Below are 8,267 nucleotides of genomic sequence, written 5' to 3'. Positions count from 1 at the left end.
CAAAACTTGAAGCTAGTTCACCTAACTCTGTCTTTTCTAATGCACATGCTCACCCTTTGGCGTGTACGTGACATCAAAGTCAGATTTCAATTTAGAGGACGGTGGGAGGCTGAAATTCAACACATTCTTCCCCAAATTTTATTTTCATCAGCAAATAGATTGAGGCTATTCAGACAAGAGGAATTATGGACCAATGTATCCACAGTGATCCACGGAATGGTACGTAACGTGACAAGGGTAATGCTAATTGTCTGGGGAGCAGGAGAAAGGATAGCGGGAGAAGTGCCAGAGCACGGAGCCTTTGATCTCGAAGCACATATGTAATGTGGAAGTCAAGGGATGGGCTTGCAAGTTGGGGAACAGGAAGAGAGGAAAAAAATGTATACATATTGCATGTCTGCTATATGCCATGCTTATCTGTTAATCACAGAACTTGGGAAGGACATGTGCACAGTTAAACAAGGCTGTGCTAGTTCACTCAAGAGGTGGTGGTGTTGGTGGCTTGGTAGGACTGCTTCTGCCAAACCCAGCAGGTAGGGGCAAGGGCAGCAAGGAGCTGTGTAGCTAGTGACACTCAGTGCTGAGTGAAAGACACTGCTTGTCTCAACCTCCTCCCTCTAAGGAGGGACTCAAGTCAAGCGCATGTGTGTGGCTTTCCTCCCACAGATGTGTTTTCTCCAGCAGCTCCTCAGCTCCTAGGAGCACAGATTTCTGGCTGTTTTGCTGCATCTGTTCACTAGGCATCCTCTGATGAATTACCCCTGCTGTAGCAACTTGTGCTGTGAGGGAGCTGAGAGCAAGGTCCATTATCACAGCAGGGGTCTGAAAGAGGACGGGGATCAGAGCACTCTCCTGAAAGAGAAAGGGGAGCTTTGGGCGCGGGGCAGGGTCCACTGCTGAGAAAGACACTGGGCAGAGAAGCAGGGCTGGGTTATCACGGGCTCAGAAGCTGTGCTAAAGACGTTAGGAGGTACCCTATAAGCAGTGGGAATTATGGAGGAACTTTGAGGAAAGGAGGACAAGGTTCGATATGAATTTTAGAAATACCACCCTGTTAGCAATTCACACATTTGTTCCCTGAACACTGAGAGTGCATGCTATGAATTGAATGTTTGTGCCCCTCTCCCCGTGCCGTCCCAAATTCGTATGTTAAAGCCCTAACCCTAGTGTGACGGTATTTGGAGATGAGCCTTAGGAGGTACATAGGTTTATTTTATTCTTTTTTTTTAGGAGGTAAGTAGGTTTAGATGAGGTCATGCGGGTGGGGCACTCTGGATGAGTTAGTGTTCATATAAGTAGGGGCTCCAGAGAGTGTGTGCTCTCTCCCCTTCCACGCACCAAGGAAGGCCATGTGAGGACACGGTTAGAAGGCAGCTGTCTGCAAGCCAGGAAGTAGGCTTTCCCCAGGAACTCTGGTCTCAGACTTCCAGCCTCCACAACTGTGAGAAACACATTTCTGTTGCTTAAGCCCCCCAGGGTATGGTACTTTGATATGGCAGCCTGAGCTGATAGAGACAGCACACATCATGAGGCCAGCACCAGCTTGGCTCCAGGTATCCAGTAGTGAACAGAGTCCTTGCCCTCATGTGCTTATAGTCTAGTGGAGAGGAGAGGGAGGCATGAAATGAATAATCCACACAAGATGTATATAGTTACTAATTATGAGAGAGGGTAAGGGGGCCTAATTTAGACGGAGGAGGATAGGGGAGGACAACCTGAGGATATGACCTTCAACCTGAGACCCCAAGGACAAGTCAGGGGGAGCCAGGCATGAGCAGAAGAGTTTGGGAAGGGCATATGTAAAGCCCTGGGATGAGAAAGGGCTTGCTGAGAAACTGACAAGACACCAATGTCACCAGAGGGGGAGAGTGACATATTAATAAAATAAGACTGGGAACTGTTAGAGGATGGTTCACTCAGGAACGTGTAGCTCTTGTTAAGAGGTTTAGATTTATATTCTTAGTGCATTGGGAAGCTGTTAAAAGGTTTAAGAGGAGAAAAGAAATGATCTAATTTTCATGTTTAAAAGATAGCTCTGAATAACATGAGAATCAGATTGGAGGGATGTCAAATGGAATGGGAGAGGCTTGTTCTGAGAGCTGACGTAGCCATGCTGGTATGAGGTGATGCTGAGCAGCAGGAGGAACAGAGAGAATTGGAGGCATCTGAGGGCCAGTGAATAGGATGGGTAGGGAAGAAGGGTGAGAAGATTGGTTATAGGTACAACAGCTGAGCGGAAGAGGGTAAGTTTGAGGACACTGAGTCTGGTTGCATGTTGGAAACATATGTGCCTGTGGTTCAGCAGACAGAGCCAGCCTGTGCAGAAAAGAATAAACACAGCAGGCCTGCCGCTGCTGTCCTCAGAAAGGCCTGATGCAAGGTTGGACCCTGGCTGGTGTCTGGGAACTTGACTCTCAGAGTATCCCCAGTTAACAGTCAACTGATAAGACTGGTTCCCTGTATAGACTATTTGTGCAGACAATGTGATTTATTCTGGACACCTGCTTTCCTTCTGGCCGTCTGGAACTCTGGTACAAGCTAGGGAGAGCGTGCCTGCATGACCAGCTCCCATGTACACTGAGTCTCTTACGGGCTTCCCTGGGCAATGTTTCTGTGGGGAGAGTGAGCTCTGCGTGATCCCTCATGGTAGGGAGCGAACACAAGGAAGCCTCACAGGGATTCTTCCCAACTCCTCCTGTGTCTTGGTCCCTTATGATTCAGTTGTGTATCCTTATTACATATCTATAATAATCTCAGCCACGAGTACAACTACACGCTGAATCCTGAATCTAGTGAATCTATGAATGATGGGGTGGTCTCGGGCCCCCTGACATAGCCTCAGGATTTAAATTAGGGAGTTATTAGCATGTAGAAAAAACTGAAACCTTGGGAGCATCTGAGAGCACCTAGAAAGAATGAGTAAAACCCTGAGAATCTCCGCAACTCAGGGGAGAATAGAAGGACAGAAACTACAAAAGGGGCCAGAACACAGACAATAGGGGACAGGAATGTCTGCTGGATTTAGCAAAAGGTCATTGACGACTGTGGCAAGACAGTTCTCATGGGCACTTGGGGGAGAGCTGGCATAAAGAGGGGAGCGACACTCTCAAGTGTGACTATGAAAAGAGCAGAGCGTAATGTGGAGAGGTGTAAACATATTGTTTTTAAGGTAGGATAAAACTTGGTCATTTGTTTCCTTATTTATTAAAAGTGCCTGCTGTAGGACAGGTTCTAGGCTAGAAGAGAGTGACAAGATGTGGTCCGGCCTCACAGAGTGTGGTCCAGCAGTGGAGACAGGAAGGACCACCAGTGTGCTGCATATTTGAAATGGGGGTATTTATCCTAACCCCTGGATTCCTTTAAGGAGGTGACCTTGAAGCTGGGACTTGAGGAATAAGTATGAGTTTATTGAAGTGGAGAGAGGAGAAAAGACATTTCAGGAAGAGGAAAGACTATATATGAATGTCTGGAGGGAGAAAAGAGTGCATACTTTGAAGGAGCAGCAGGAGCTTCACGAGCAAGGGAGAGAGTGAAGAGATATGGCTGTAAAATGGCAGTGGTGAGATGGTGCAGCACCTTCAAATTCTGCTGGGAAGGAGCCAGCAGAGTGAAGCTCCATCTACAGGAGAGGGAAGGATTGTCCATGGGTTGAGGACCTTGAGAAGGTGGAGAACTGTGATCTCTAGAAGGGATTGATTCTGATAGCAGGAAAATACCTCATCATGTAACAGAAACAGAAGAGGATAGATTTAAAAAGGATAGATACAGCTATAGGTATGTCCTTAGGCTTGGTGGCAAGAAATTGAGCATTCTTGTATGATGACTTTCATTTTCTTGTGGGGCACATCCCCCACCCCCATCCCATCACCTTTCCTGATACCTAGCACATTTGAATGCTAGGAAAATAGAAGGGGTCTTTGGTAAAGTAACTCAAGACGGAGAAGAGGGAGACATTCTTTAAGTGCTGCAACACACCGGAGAAAGTCTTGCAGGAAGCTGAGGTTAGCACAGTGGAAAGTCTATTGTCTTTAAGACATGTCCTTGGCTCTGTCCCAGTGAGGGCTTTTTCCATCTTTTCTCACCCCACCCTTGAGTTCTGAAGACAGCAGTGAAACTAGACAGAACTGAGTGATAAATCACGTCAGGGCCAAGTCCAAGAGAGGCATTACTCTGAGTAGATGGTAGAGAACAGAGGTACAGATAAGGATGCTGAGCTGGGTGGGGGGGTGGGGGGCAGGGAGGGAAGCTGAGCCTGGGAGGAGTTCTGGATATCTAGACCTGATGTGCTGTATTCTTTAGAGGAGCTGGGGGATTAATTCAATAAGGTAGAGAAATTATCTTCTAAACCTTCATCCTCCTATGGACTTCATAGTGATTGGGTTATTCCACTTGAATCCAAAATAAGGTAGAATTATAACATTCCTCTAGATTTGTGATTGTAACTTGACGTGTTAACAGTGAGATTGTGTCCTTTCTCTCTCTTCTGCCATGAGAGATGTAGTGTTAGGTTCTGCTTAGTAGAAGGAGCTGAGGCCATCTACTCACAGTAAGAAGAAATGTGGCAGGTTCATAAGCTTGAGGAGAGTGAAGAAAGTTTAAAATAATTTTGTAGAGAAGTAATGATAGAGCTGACTAGGGAAGCCTGTCTGGGTTGCTGATCAGAGTTTCCGTTGGTGACTATAACTTTATAGTGGCATCTATGCGGTCAGTGGTGTGATTTCCCTCAATGGTGTGGAGCCTGGTTGTTAGCATAATTATAACGAGCCTGAGGTACAGAGTTGATTGGTCCTGCATGGAGCTCTGCTTGTGGAACACCATAGCAAGTCAATGGGACAAGCAAGTTGGGAGTGTTGGCAAGATTGAGGTTGGGGTGCTGGCATATGGACTCTAAGCAGCACAGGGAAAGAAGAAGTAGAGACAAAGAAGAAATAAAGACAGAACGTGTGTATGTGGAGGTGGCCAAGGATCTGGGGGTCCCTAGAATATGCGTAGTGGGAGCTAGAGCGAGATCTAGAAGGACAGGAAGTTGTGGTCAGGGAGTAGGATATGTAAATTTATGACTTCAGAGGTGAAGAAGTTCTGAGTAATCAGCAAGCTCAGGATGTGGCCTTGGGAGGGCCCGCATTGACCCTTGTCATCACCAGGACCCTCTCTTTGATCCCATGTTCACATGGCTTCTTTCTCTCCTTTTGGCGTCTGGTGCACTCCCATCTCAGCTACCCTTTAACCACTTTCTGGTCCAGCAAGAGGAATTCACAGCATCTTTCCTTACTTCCGGAGAAATTTATTCCACATGTGTCTGATTCATTTGAGTTTATAGAAACTCAAAATCTCCAGTGTCCAAAAACCCTTTCAACTATTTTTTTCTTCCCTTTCTTAGAAACAGGAAGTTGTGTTTGGCTGAGGATAGATGCTTCAGTGCGCCTGGGACTTACAAGATGTTTGGAATGAGGAATGGTGAGGTCTGGTGAGGGCTTCTTTACTTTCTCCCTTCTTGGGGCAATTGTGTGCCGGCCAGGGGTAGGCTGGGCAGCTCGCAGGGATGGAACTTCCCTGCTTCTCATTGCTGAGTCCAAGACCTGAGGGAAAGTATGTTCTCAAAAAGACAGGTGGCTTGAAGCCTCCTATGTTTCTCTCTCTGCACTTGCATTACTAGCATTACTCTTCAGAATGTACTTGTCCATTGGGTCTCATCCTTCTCTTCCTAATACTTGAGCTGTGTCTGTAAGGAGCCCCTTTATCTAGTTTCTGGGAGGTATGGATTGGCTGGCACTCAATTTTAAGCAAGGAGGGCCAACTACTTCCCAAATGGAATAGCAGAGAAGCTCCTCATCTGAAGAAGCATGAACCAAGCTGTAAAGGGGCACACCTATTTTGACAAGTCGGCCGGGTTGTTGGGAAATTTTAGCCTAGAAAGCAGACAGGTGCCTGGGTAGGAGTGACATGCGAAAGCATGGGGGTCATAGCCTAATTGCTCTGCTCACTCAGCATTCCAACTTTTATCTCCTGTCAGTGTGTTATTTTGTTTTGTTTAGAATTTTCTTCGAATGTCAGATCAATACAACCACAATATTTCACTTTAGTGACTATGCAGATTGAACCAGCAAAAATATCAGCTTGGGTCGATGACTTCTTTTTCTTTCACATCCCACATGCCGCTCTCTTGAAGCTTCAGCCACGGGATCACAGGAAATGCACTGTGTTAGAAGAGAGCTTTCTCGTAAAGACACACTGTCCTTCAGCCAAGGGCCACCAAAGGTGAGCAAACACCTGTTTATATTTCTCAAGGGCAGGGATACTTCCTTCCTTTGCCTTCCATCCTAGAACCCATGGGCAGTGCCTGCTCAGGACCTTGAGGTGGCTGACGGTCTAACCGGTGGTGGAATTAGGGGTGGGGAATCCTGGTAGGAACATACTTCTCCTCACTTAGGGAATTCCTTCCCACTCTACACAGAGCAGAACGGGGCTGGGGGAGGACAGGTGTTTGGGACAGTCACTTAACATCGCCTAAAATGCTGCCTTCACTATTTTCACCTATCTCATGTTTTATTTTGGCCATGTGTTCAGTAATTTAGCTTCAACTCACCATAGAGGCAAAAAGAAGTGATAAGGCTATGGCAGCAGAAATCTGGAAACTCTAGGCTAATACTACGTCAGATTCTCTTTGGTAAATTCCAGATTTCTGCTCACTCTTATAGACAAACTATTCCTACTTTCCAAGCAGCAAAGAGGACTCTGTTACTACCTGGAAGGGCTGGTGATGTGAGGCAAAGCACAAGGAGTAGAGATAGATGGCTGTGGCCTTATGAGCCTCTCACCTGGGGAGGCTCGGACACTGGGAGTCTGGGCTGTGTATGGTAGTCTGGCACCTCTCAGCAACACCGCATTACCACTTTACAGACTCAAGGATGCAGTGGTGACAAAACCTCTCTCTTTATTTGCCCTAGACCACAAGTTGAAAATATCAAGACAAAGCAAAAGCCAACATATTCTTAAGAACTTTCCTATTGTTCTTGTCTTTTTTTTTTTTTTTTTTGCAGGGAGGGGGGGCTTGTCAAAAAAGAAGAGGGCTCCAGAGGAAAGAAGAAGCACTACCTGTTTGGATGCTAAAGGACGAACAGTCCTCATTAAGAGGACCCACTGGTTACAAAGCCCAAACACTAAGTCTCTAGAACCTAGTGGACATCATTAGACAGCACGATGTGGAGGTGGTGGGAAGATGGTCCCATTACTCCGGGAAAATGTTCCTGGGAGAGAAAGGGGGCAGGGAACAGGTATGTTGCATACTTTTGTAAATTCACAAAACCCTCTGGTTGGCTACAGGAGAATAAAGGACAGAGAATACATCCTGGACAGGGCTTCACTTATCTTGAGGACGAAGGCTGGAAATGAACTTTGATGTTAATGTACCACTTTTGAGATATTTCTGGCAGGTGTCTGCAGGATCTGGATGAATGACCAAGTTACCTGCTGAGTCAGGGCCTCAGGGATTTCCATTAGGAGATACCAGTACCCATTTCCATTAGAAGCACTCACTGGAAAATGCAAATTCTCAGCAGAGGAAATGCAGTCTTTCCTTCTCTGGGCAAAAAAGGTGGTCGTGGTTGGCTGGGGAAAATAATGATGTGGTCTTTCTCTGCAGATCTGCTTTCTGAGTCCCTGAGCTACAGCTGTTGAATTTCCAGACACAAACAAGTATGTATTCTGTGAGCCGTGCCGAGCCCACACAGCAAGGAAGAGCCAAGCTGGATTCCATTCTGCTTTGCACATCAGCAGCTCAGCTGCCAGCTGAACTCCAGGGCAAAAGCTGTGCTGGTAATGATGCAGGCAGGAGGGATGGCACAGCTGGACTGGCATGGGCAGTTAACAGGGGATACACTTGGCTTTGATAGTTTCAGGGAGAATGAGAAATGAAAGGAGATGAAGAATTGCAGACATGTATCAGCCTCAAGAAAACCGGCGCACAGCAAGGACAAATCTGGTTTTACTACTCATCACCAACACGCCTGTGTGTGTGCTTGTTTATGTTTAGGTAGGCCTGGCTTCCCACTCGCTAGAGTTAGCAGACAGGAAAGGCAGAAAGACAGGAAAAGTGGTCAACTCTGTCAGCAGCCACCAGGCACCACACAAAGGGGACGAGCTAAGGGCATGGTAGGAGCTGAAATCCCGTTTACCTTTCTTGTGCCCATGGCCTGAGTCCTCCCAGGGGGCCCCTTTTTCTCATTCACATGGGGCTCCATATAATATCCTCTCTACCCATGTCACCA

Source organism: Rhinolophus sinicus, chromosome 9 (genome assembly GCF_057876585.1).
Source record: "Rhinolophus sinicus isolate RSI-liver-muscle chromosome 9, RSI-T2T, whole genome shotgun sequence".
NCBI lineage: Eukaryota > Metazoa > Chordata > Mammalia > Chiroptera > Rhinolophidae > Rhinolophus > Rhinolophus sinicus.
Note: the sequence above shows the minus strand (reverse complement) of the source record.